Source organism: Spermophilus citellus (genome assembly GCF_964194105.1).
Source record: "Spermophilus citellus genome assembly, chromosome: 2".
Classification (NCBI taxonomy): Eukaryota; Metazoa; Chordata; class Mammalia; order Rodentia; family Sciuridae; genus Spermophilus; species Spermophilus citellus.
This window is the reverse complement of record NC_138183.1, coordinates 238,219,902-238,231,712: the sequence shown is the minus strand read 5'-3', so window position 1 is coordinate 238,231,712 and position 11,811 is coordinate 238,219,902. Positions and strand designations below refer to the sequence as shown.

The window sequence follows — 11,811 nt, the reverse complement described above, 5'->3', positions numbered from 1 at the left end:
GCTACCCTGCAGCTCCCTAGGTTGAGGGCTCCGCCCGCGGTGGCGAAGGGGGGTGGAAGTGGGGGTGGGGGTTCGGCGCGACTGCTTCTCCACTCCCCAGCCCGAGGGGGCGCTGCAGCGCCGACGCTCGGCCCGCCCCTGAGCCGCGCTTCACTCGGCCCGCGGTGGTACGTTCTCCCTCGCTGTCCTCCCCCTCCTCCCCGGCCCTCCCCGCTGGTGGTAGGTGCCGGAAGTGCCGCCATTTTGGGGTGTTCTGCTCTGGCGGCAGCGACAGCGGCGGCGGGACGCGGAGGCTCCCCCGGGACTCGGCCTCAGCAGCGAGGCGGCGGCGGCGGCGGCTGCGGAGGCGCAGGCAGCAGCTGAGGCAGCGGCAGGCTCAGGTGCAGCCGCTGGTGAGTGTGGGGGCTAGGGAATAACGGGCCGCGGGACGGAGGGAGGGAGCGGAGGCTGGAGGGAGGCGCCGTGGGGCGGGTCACAGGGCCCTCCGGGTGCGGTCGCTCCTCTTTCCCCGCGCCCCGGAGGCAGGGCCGTGATCTCCCGCGCGTCGGGGTCCCTGGCATCCCGGGTCCCGCCGCGCTCGCCTGGCGCGTGCCCCTGCGCCGAGAGAGACCCGCCTTCCTCGTGGCCTTACACCTCTCCCCGCGCCCTTTGCCTTCATCCTCCCAACCCACAGCGGTTAGTTCCTTGCCCAGGAGCAGTCCCGTCCTCTTTTCCAGCCGCCTTGCCGGATCCAGGCTGCTTGCCCCGCACACCCCTTCCTTGACCCTTCCGCCCCACGTGTTCCTTGTCCCCTGCCCTGGGGCACCCCAGGATCCTCCCCTTAGAGGGTAGCCCTTCTCCGAGCCTCGAGAGCCCCCTGTTCCTTGCCCCAGATCGGCTAGCGCCTTGGCTCGCCCTCCCCCCAACATCAGGTGCTCACCCAGTCATGGCCTAGTAGTCGAGCTGGAAACTCGCACCCGGGGACGTGGAGAGCACATTAAAGCGCTTTCTTCGCCAGGGACCTGGCTTTGGATTTCAAGTCGGTGCTGTTTTGGTTGTGGTCCTTCGGGCAGGATGTTTTAATTCTCTGAGATCATTGCATATCCTCTAAGGAGCTTCTTATTGGTTTGGGTTCATTCCCATAGTTGAGGGGAAGGTGGTGAGGTTTTGATCGGAGTCTGTTTGAGCAAAATGGAATCGCTTTCTCGTCAGCAGAGTTGATGCTGTACGTTTATTACTGTGGGGTAAAAAGGCTGTTTAACAGTTTTTGAGAGAGCATGAGATGCTTGATGATGTCTGTAGTTTGAGAGGTTACAAATACCCAATGAATCTTTTATAGGAACTTCGCGTTTTAAAGGTCTTTTCACCGTCTTTGGTTCTGTGTGAATTGGAGAGGATTTAATTGCATTCATTCACCTTTTCCACAAGTGTAGTACTCTTTTCACAAGTGTAGTACGTTCTCTGCAAATCCTTGACGAGAATGAAGGGGTCTTCTTATAGAATTAATAATGTTTTTTTTTTTCCGTTTTAACATTAAAGTTCACTTTGAAAATCACGGAGTTAAAATAGCATGCACTAACTATTGCTGTAGTGATTTTTCTCCCCAAGGTAATTTTTATATTTTTCTAGATTTACTTAGGGAGTGTGGGATTTCTAATCATGACTTTTAGCCAGGATAGAAGCAGTGCTGTTGGTAAAGCAAATCTGGAGCTTTCAGCTGTTGCTTTAACCAGGAAGCTTATGGTTCCCCTAGTGGTTCTTTCCTCATGACTGTCCACCACCTGTTTCCATTAAGAATGGTCCTTGGCCCCAGAACATAGGCCTCCACTTCTCTCTTAACATTCATTTTTTCCCTTTGGGTTTTCTTCTCTGAAGATAGGGTCTAGATTTGCGATCCATTAGCAGGAGGACTATTAAGAGATGTTTTCCAAACGTTTCACTTTTCAGAGGAGGAAATTGAGGGCTTCAGAAGTAAGCGACTTACTTGCCCAAGGTTACATAGCAAATGTTCTTAAAACAGTCTTTTAGCAGAGGTTTGTTTTGCCTTTTTTTTTTTTAAAGTATCATGAGCAATAATGCAAATTGCCCTTTGAGATATGGTGGAATGGAAAGGGCTCTGGGCTTAAATTTAGAAGACATGAATTGTAATCTTATGTCAGTTACCCTAACCATGTTAGTCAGCTATTTGGTTTATTTTAATATGCAATATGAAGGAAATGGTGTCTGTCTCACATGGTGCTAGTTCCCCTTCCATGCAGTAAGGTGTGAAAGTATCTGTGTTATGATAGGCAGACAGTGAAATTGGGAGCCAGAATGATTTTTTTCTTACTGCAGAAGTTACAGGGCTGGGGCTGTGTCTCAGTGGTAGAGCACTTGCCTAGCATGTATGAGGCACTGGGTTTCATCTTCAGCACCACATAAAAGTGATAAAGTAATAAAGGTATTATGTCCATCTACAACTAAAAAAATATTAAGAAGTTACAGATTCATTATAAAAAGTAGAGATAAGTCAAAAAGGAAACTCAGCCATAGTCCCACTACTCAGAGGTGATTGTTAATATTTGGTTTTTATCTTGTTCATCCTTTTTATATGCTATATATATGTTACTTACCAAAGTAGGCTTTAGTCAGAGTTTCATGGTGGGTTTTACGATTTTTTTTTTTTTTAGGTAGTGGGAAGTGAACCCAGGGGTACTTAACCATTGAGTCACATCCTCAGTTCTTTTTATAATTTATTTAGGGACAGGATCTCGCTGAGTTGCTTAGGGCCTTGCTAAGTTGCTGAGGCTGACTTTGAACTCATGATTCTCCTGCCTTAGCCTCCTGAGCCCTTGGGATTACAGTTGTGTGCTACCACATCTGGCATGTTTTAAGATTTAATAATAGATATTAAATTTATTTATTTTTTAATTTGGTTCTGGGGATTGAACCCAAGGGTACTTTACCACTGAGCTACATCCCCAGCCATGAATCTCCCCTTTAAAATTTTTTTAAAATTTTAATATTTATTTATTTATTTATTTAGTTTTCAGTGGACACAACATCTTTGTTTGTATGTGGTGCTGGGGATTGAACCCGGGCCGCATGCATGCTAGGCGAGCGCTACCGCTTGAGCCACATTCCCAGCTCCTCCCCTTTTAAATTTTGAGACAGGGTCTCACTAAGTTGCTGAGGCTGGCCCAGAACTTGGGATCCTCCTGCCCCAGCCTCCTGAGTCGCTGGAATTACAGGCATGTGCCACTGTGCCCTGCTCTGTGGAAGCTATTAAATATAGAATTCCATTTTGAGTGGTTGCTAAAACAAACCATGCCATACCTGGGCATGGTCGCACATGCCTGTAATCCCAGTGACTCCTAAGGGGTTGAGACGGGAGGATTGCAGCTTTAAGGTCAACCTCAGCAATTTAGCAAGGTTTCAGCAAGACCTGTCTCAAAATTTAAAAAGGGATGGGTGTGTAGCTCAGTGATAAAGCACCCCAGGGTTAAATCTCCGGGAATCAAAAAAAAAAAAAAAGATCCACATATGAGGTAGATGGGTAAAGCAGCACAGGAACAGAGAAATCCTTTTAAACGTGTGATGGGCTTCAAGAGGAGGAAAAGAAAGTGGCAGAGACCTTATTGTGTATATGTGTTGTGTGTGTGTGTGTGTGTGTGTGTGTGTTTAATAAAGATTTGGGCTCTGCTACTAAATGTAAAGCTAAGTACTGAATTCCTTTCCCCTTTCCTTGACTGCCACTGCAGCTTCTTTAACTATTTTCCTGTGAATCTGAACCTAAATAGGAACTAGGCAGTTAAAAGATGATAGTGGTGGAAAGAGAAGAACTGTCACCTGGAAGAAGCAGGAGCATAGGCTCCTCTAAGCAGGGTTTTGGGTACTTATAACAAATTGCTCTGTTCTCTTTAAACCAGTGAATGATAGCATTTTGTGAAGCACTTTTTTTTTTTTAAGAGTTTTATTGAGGGCTGGGTTCGATCCTCAGCACCACATAAAAATAAATAAAGGAATTGTGTCCAACTACAACTGGAAAAAAACCCAAACAGCTGGGGATGTAGCTCAGTTGGTAGAGTGCTTGCCTTCCATGCACACAAGGCCCTGAGTTCTATCCCCAGTACCCCCCCCCCCCCCACACACACACACAAAACTTTTGAGATACAATTCACCCATTTCCTGGGAGTGGTGTGTATGCCTGTAATCTTAGCAACTTGGGATTTATTTATTAATTTGTAATTAATTTATGAATAAAAATGCTTAAGAGCACGATGTGCTTTATTTTATTATTTGATACTGGGGATTGAACATTGGGCACTTAACCACTGAGCTAAATGCCCAGCCCTTTTTACTATGAGACAGTGTCTCCTAAGTTGCTTAGTGCCTTGCTAGGTAGCTGAGACTGGCTTTGAACTTGTGATTCTCCTACCTCAGCCTCCCAAGTTGCTGTGATTATAGGTATGGGCCACTGTACCTAGCTTTCCTAATCATTTTAAAGTGTACAGTTGTGTGGTAGTAAAGTACATTCACGGGCTAAGTTTGTGGCTCAATGGTAGAGCACTTGCCTAGCATGTGTGAGACCCTGGGTTTGATCCTCAGCATCACATAAAAATAAATAAAACAGGCTGGGGTTGTGGCTCAGTGGTAGAGCACTCACCTAAGCACATGCAAGTCCCTGGGTTCGATCCTCAGCACCACATATAAATAAAGAAATTAAATAAAGATATTGTGTCCAACACAACTAAAAAATAAACATTTAAAAAATAAATAAAACAAAAGATATTGTGTCCATCTACAACTAAAAAATATATATGTATTTTTAAAAAAAATATATTCACATTGTTGGCAAAAAGATTTCCAGAAGTCTGGAAAGATCTTGTAGATCTGAAATTGTATATCCCTTTGAAAAAAACTCTTTTCCTTTGCCCTTCAGTCCCTGGTAACCACTTTTCTTTTTGTTTCTATGAATTTGAGTACTTTAGATACCTTATAAGTGGAATCATAAAATGCTTTTCTTTTTGTGACTGACTTATTTCACATAGCTTGATATCCTCAAGGCTTATCCATATTGTAGCACTTGACAGAACTTTTTTCTTTTTGAGACTCCATTATATGGATATATCACTTTTTGTTTATTTGCTGCATCCATTGATGGAAGTTTGAGTTGTTTTTGCCTCTTGGCTATTATGAACAGTGCTGCTATGAACATAGGCTTCTGTTTGAGTTCTTGGTGTGCGCCACCACACCTGACTTCTTGTTTTTTCATCTTTTTGGTTACAGTTCGATATTCCTTATGTAAATGCTTGGGATCAGAAAAGTGTTTTGTGATTTGGACTTTGGATTGATATTTGCATACACATAATGAGATGTCTTGGGGATGGGATGTAAGTCTAAACATGAGGTTTTGTTTTTTTTTCTTTTTCTTTTGGTACTAGGGATTGAACTCAGAGGCACTTTACCACTGAGCCACATCCCCAGGTCAGTTTTCTTTACTTTTTATTTTGAGTCAGGGTCTCACTAAGTCACTTAGGGTCTTGCCAGTTTGCTGAGGCTGGCCTTGAACTTGTGATCTTCCTGCCTCAGTCTCCTGGGTCCATTTATGTTTCATATATACCTTATCACAGCCTGAAGATAATTTTACACATTTTTAAAAATATTTTAGTTTTAGGTGGACACAATGTCTTTATTTAATTTTATGTGATGTTTAGGATCGAACCCAGTGCCCCACGCATGCCAGGCGTGTGCACTACCGTTTGAGCCATATCCCAGCCCAAACACATTATTTTTATAAATAAGGTGTGCCTGAATTTTGATTGTGATTTATCACACCAAATTAAATGTGAAATTTTCCACTTGTGGTGACATGTTGGCACTCATAAAGTTCAGAGTTTGATCATTTTGGCTATTTGGATTAGGGATGTTCAACTTGTATATGCCAGAAAATGAGATTGCTGGGTCATAAGGTAATCCTACTTGAACTCTCATACTGTTCTCAATAGCAGCTATAGCATTTTATGATCCCACTATCTTGCACAGGGCTTCCTAATTCTCCATATCCTCTACATCATATGTTTCTGGCTTTATTTTGTTTTGATAGCCATCCTAATGGGAGGTAATTACTCTGTGGGTTTTTGTTTTTGGTGCTGAGGACTGAACCCAGAGGGGTTTTATCACTGAGCTACATCCCCAGTCCTTTGTATTTTTTATTTTGAGATAGGGTCTTACTGAGTTGTTGAGGGTCTTGCAGAATTGCTGAGACTGGCCTTGAATTTGCAGTCCTCTGGGTTAGCTTCCTGAGTCACTGTATTACAGGCATGTGACACTCTTATGGTTTTGATTTGCATCTCTGAAGATAAGTGATATTGAATTTGAACTTTTTGTTTGACATCTTTTTTAAAATATTTATATTTTAGTTGGAAGAGGACACGATATCTTTATTTCATTTTTATGTGGAGCTGAGGATCGAACCCAGTGCTTCATGCGTTCTAGGCAAGTACTCTACCATTGAGCCACACCCTAGCCCTTTTGTTTGACATCTTTAGAGAAATGTCTGTTCAAGTCCTTTGCCCATTTTTAAATTGTATTATTTCTCTGGGGATGTAGTAAGTTCAGTGATAGAGTGCTTGCATAGCACGTGCAAAGTCCTGGGTTTGGTCCCCATCACCACACGGGTGTTTTTTTTTTATTGTTGAGTTTCAGGAATTCTTATTTTCTGAGTATTATATTAACCCCTTATGGTTATATAACTTACAGATTTTTTCCCCCCATTCTTTATTTTTGGTACCAGGGATTGAACTCAGGGGCACTGGACCTCTGAGCGACATCCCCAGCTCTATTTTGTATTTTATTTAGAGATAGGGTTTCACTGAGTTGCTTAGTGCCTTGCTTTATTGATTGATTGATTGCTTGATTGATTGATTAATTGCTGAGGTTGGCTTTGACCTTGTGAACCTTCTGCCTCAGCCTCCCTATCTGATCCGAGCCACTGGGATTACAGGCTTGTAGCTACTGCTGGCTTTTTCCCCATTTTAGGGGATGGGGGTGAACTCAGGGGCACTCAATCACTGAGCCAAATCCGCAGCCCCATTTTGTATATTTTTAGAGATGGGGTCTCACGGAGTTGCTTAGTACCTCTCTCATTGCTGAGGCTGGCTTTCAACTTGCTACCTTACTGCCTCAGCCTCGTGAGCCCTTGGGATTATAGATTTGCAAAGGAGGCTGTTTTCCCCCATTCTTTTTTTTTTTTTTAATATTTATTTCAGTTGTAGGTGTACACAATGACCTTTATGTTGTTTTTATATGGTGCCGAGGATTGAACCCAGAGCCTCACATGTGCCAGGCAAGCGCTTTACCACTGAGCCACAATCCCAGCCCTTTTCCCCCTTCTTTCAGTTGCCTTTTCATCTGTTGGTTTATCTTTTGATACACATAGGTTTTTAAGTTTTGTTCTGTTTTTTGGTCCCTAGGGTTTAATCCAGGGGCACTTAACCACTAAGCCACATCCCCCAACCTTTTTTATTTTTTATTTAGAGACAGGGTCTGGCTGAGTTGCTTAGGGCCTCACTGATTTGCTGAGGCTGGCCTGGAACTTGGGATCCTCCTACCTCAGCTTCTTGAATTGGGGGGATTATAGGCTTGTGCCACCACACCTGGCAAGGTTTTAAAATTTAATGTAGTCCCATTGTTCATTTTTGCTTTTGTTGTCTGTGTTTTTGGAGTCATATCCATAACAGCATTACCAAATCCAGGGTCATGAAGTTTTTCTTTTTGATTTTCTTTTCAGGGTTTTATGTGTTACATTTAGTTCATCTTGATCATTTGAAATGTACAATTCAGTGACATTAATTAAATTCAATTTTGAAATTACCGCCATAAACAGAAACTCTGAAACCATTGCACAGCTCACCGTCTTTCTCTTACACCAGCCTGTGGTAACCTGAAATTTATTTTCTTCTCTATGAATTTGCCTTTTCTAAATATTTCATGTAACTAGAATCATGCATATTTGTCCTTGTTGTGTTTGGCCTGTTTCATTATTACGTTTTTCGAAGGCCTGTGTATGTTGTAGCATGCATCTAGGCACATTCCTTTTTATGACTGTATTGCTTCTTGAGGTCAGGGAGTTTTTTTATTTTGCTATCTTGCTTTCTTTTGTAGATTTTATAAAAATTATTGAGTTGATCAGAATTAATTGTTTTCGTATGGATTGCCAATCCCAGAGGAATGTCCACTGACATATTCAAATCTGAAGATTCAAGTGTGTCTGTGTAGAAGTACATAACAGTAACCCAAATAATAGTTTATAGCATACTTTCTAATTTCTATTTCAATGATAATTGCCAATCTTTGACTGTGTAGTGTTTTCAAAAAGTATCAAGAGAACAAGAATTAGCAAGTTTCTGCCTTTGTTTTATAGCTGTGTGAATGGATTTTATTTTATTTTTTGGTTCTAGGGATTGAACTCAGGGCCTATGCTAAGCAAGCTCTCTACCATGAAACTATAGCCTCAACCTCATATGAATGGATTTTGTAGGAGGGGTGGACTGATCTCAGGTATTCCGTATTATGTGCAGATATATTTACAGAACCTTGACATTAATGGTCTAGTTAGAATTAATAATACTTATAAGTTAAGAGCATTTTGAAGATAGTCATAAGCTTCTGTTTGTTGTAGTATGAACAAAGCTGTTCAGAGTATCCTCCAGTTATGTAAAAGACTTTGTTTTATTTTTGGGTGGTATTGGGGACTGAATCCAGGAGCATTCTATCACTGAACTACATCCTCAGTCCTTTTTATTTGTAACAAATTTAAAAAAATTCTTTTTAAAAAATTTTATTTATTTTTCTATTAGGGATTGGATCCAAGGTTGCTCTACCATTGAGCTGCTTTCCCAGTTCTTTTTTATTTTTTATTTTGAGACAGGGTCTCCCTAAATTGCTGAGGGTCTTAACTAAATTGCTGAGGCTAGCCTCAAACCAGATATCCTCCTGTCTTAGCTTCCCAATAGGCATGTGTCACTGCACCCAACATCTTTTCTATTTTTTTTTATGTTGATGGGCCTTTATTTTGTTCATTTATTTATATGCAGTGCTAAGAATCGAACCCAGTGCCTCACATGCTAGGCAAGGGCTCTACCACTGAGTCGCAACCCCAGATCCTTTTCTTCTAATTTTTATTTTGAGGATCTTACTAAGTTACCCAATCTGGCCTTGAACTTTGTAGATCCTCTTGCCTCAGTCTCTGAGTAGCTGGAATTACAAGAGTGCATCACCATAATTTAAAAAAAAACTCTCTCTCTCTTTTTTTTTTTGGTACCAGGGATTGAACACAGGGGCACTTAACCACTGAGAAGCACGCAACCACGAGTCACATCCGCAGCCCCTTTTTTTGTTTGTTTAATATTTTGTAGAAGGACATGATAACCTTGTTATTTATTTATTTAAAAATGGTGCTGAGGATTGAACCCAGTGCCTCACATATGCTGGGCAAGCACTGAGCCACAACTGCAGACCCCCAGCCCTTTTTATGTTTTATTTAGAGACTGAGTTGTTTAGGGCCTTACTAAATTGTGGAGGCTGGCCTTGAACTAGAGATCCCCCTGCCTCAGCCTCCTGAGCCACTAGGATTACAGGCATGCACCACCATGCAAGGCTAAAATAAGACTTACTGCTGGTTTTGGTCTGCTTAATTGTTTATGCTTTTTGGATCTAGATTCCCCTTCCAGTTTCCTCCTCTGTAGTAATAGTGGGAGTTTAATATTAAACCTCAGGTCTTGGAAGTTTAATTTCATTGACCTTTTAGTCCCATACAGGTATTACAGCCCTTATAGTACTTAACACATAAGTCTTTATTTTAGTGTCAGGAGAACATAATACCCTTTTCTCAAATAGCCTTTGGTTAAAAACTATTCTTTTATGCCTGATTATTTTTGGTAATAGTTAGAATGTATCATGGAAGTTCAGGTATTTCACAAGTTTAATTTTGACTAGAGATTAACTTTGTAGCCTTTCTTTTTTTTTGGGGGGGGGCGTGTACCGGGAATTGAACTCAGGGCCACTCGCACTGATCCATATCCTGAGCCCTGTTTTGTATTTAATTCAGAGACAGGATTTCACTGAGTTGTTTTTAACGCCTCACTTTTGCTAAAGCTGGCTTTGAACTCATGATCCTCTTGCCTCAGCCTCCTGAGCTGACTTTGTAGACTTTCTGGGAGTGAAATTTCTAACATCCCAAAGTTGACTGCTATTAATATAATCATAAATTTATGTATGTATTTTTGCTACAAGTGCTGAGGTATACTTGACATGGTCAAAAGGCAAGTCAAGTAGAAACAAGAAAATTTTTATTAAAAATATGGGGAATTATCAGCTGGGATTGTGGCTCAGTTGTAGAGCATTTGCCTTGCAAGTGTGAGGCACTGGGTTTGATTCTCAGCACCACATATAAATAAATGAATAAAATAAAGGTCTGTCAACATCTTAAAAAAAAAAATCTAGGGAATTAGCTGGGCACAGTGGCACATGCCTGTAATTCCCAATGGTTCTGGAGGCTGAAGCAGGAGGATCACAAATTCAGAGCCAGCCTCACCAATTTTGTGAGGCCTTAGTAATTTACTGAGACAGTCTCTAAATAAAATATAAAAAGGGCTGGGGATGTGGCTCAGGGGTTAAGTGACCTTGTGTTCAATCCTCAGTACTTAAAAAAAAAGATATGACTTGAATGGGGTTTATAAACATCTGAGGAAGGTTAGCATATTAGATTTAATGATTGTATTACCAATGGGACCTTAACATTTCTGGGTCTGTTTTCTTCTCTTTAAAGTGGAGATGCTTATCTGACATGGTAATGGGAGAATTAATTGGAGGTAATTTATGCTAGGCACAGTGTTGGTACTGCTATTTTCTTTTTCCATCAGTTACAGTAGACATACTGCTTACCTCATATGTCAGTAATGTGGTCAACCAGGTAAAATAAATAACATGTAAAAAGCCTAGCAGTGCCATATAGAGGAAGTAAAATTTCCCTTTTGGGTGTTGTGTATGTGTGGATTAAACCCAGAGTTACTGGCCCCTTGAGCTATGTCTCCAGACCTTTTTATTTTATTTTTTATTTTTATTTTTTTAAAGAGAGAGTGAGAGAGGAGAGAGAGTGAGAGAGAGAGAGAGAGAGAATTTTTAATATTTATTTTTTAGTTCTCGGCAGACACAACATCTTTGTTGGTATGTGGTGCTGAGGATCGAACCCGGGCCGCACGCATGCGAGGCGAGCGCGCTACCGCTTGAGCCACATCCCCAGCCCCAACCTTTTTATTTTTTGAGACAGGGTCTTTCTAAATTTCCCAGGCTGACCTTGAATTGGGGATCCTTCTGCCTCAGCCTCCTGAGCAACGGGGATCAAAGACATGCACCACGTTGTCTGGTTCCCTGTCTTTTTTTGGTGCCTGGGACTGAACCTGTGAGCACTTCACCACTTCACCACATCCCTGACCTTTTTTTTTTTTTTTTTTTGAGACAGAGCTAAATGGTTTAAAGCCTCACTAAGTTGATCCTTCTGTCTTAGCCTCCTGAGTCTCTGGGTTCACAGGTGTGAATCACTATCCCCAACTCGCCTGGTCCTCTTGGGTGTATTTTGTTTTGCGTGTATGTGTGTGTGTGTGTGTGTGTGTGTGTGTGTGTGTGTGTGTATATATATATATGTATGTATAAAGGATACTTGTTTCTTGAAGTCCAGTACATTCATCTGAAATATTTAGCTAAACAAGTTATTCTTCCCCATAGAATCTTTTTAAATTTTTTAAATTAAATTGTGGATAGACACATTACTTTTTTATTTATTTTTATGCA

General features: G+C 41.6%; 1 protein-coding gene across 15 annotated transcripts in view; it reads left to right on the top strand.

Annotated features, from left to right (window-relative positions):
- Positions 1-209: 209 nt before the first annotated feature.
- The window catches only part of CELF1 (CUGBP Elav-like family member 1), an 83,972-nt gene continuing 72,370 nt past the window's right edge, over positions 210-11,811 (top strand). For 11 of the 15 annotated variants that reach the window (XM_081279550.1, XM_081279552.1, XM_081279549.1 and 8 more), the window contains exon 1: positions 256-392. The gene's annotated coding sequence lies outside the window, so the exon portion shown is untranslated. Of the gene's footprint in view, positions 393-6,380; positions 6,457-11,811 lie in introns of all 15 variants that reach the window. The other 4 variants (XM_081279553.1, XM_081279557.1, XM_081279555.1 and 1 more) reach the window with 3 other exon arrangements.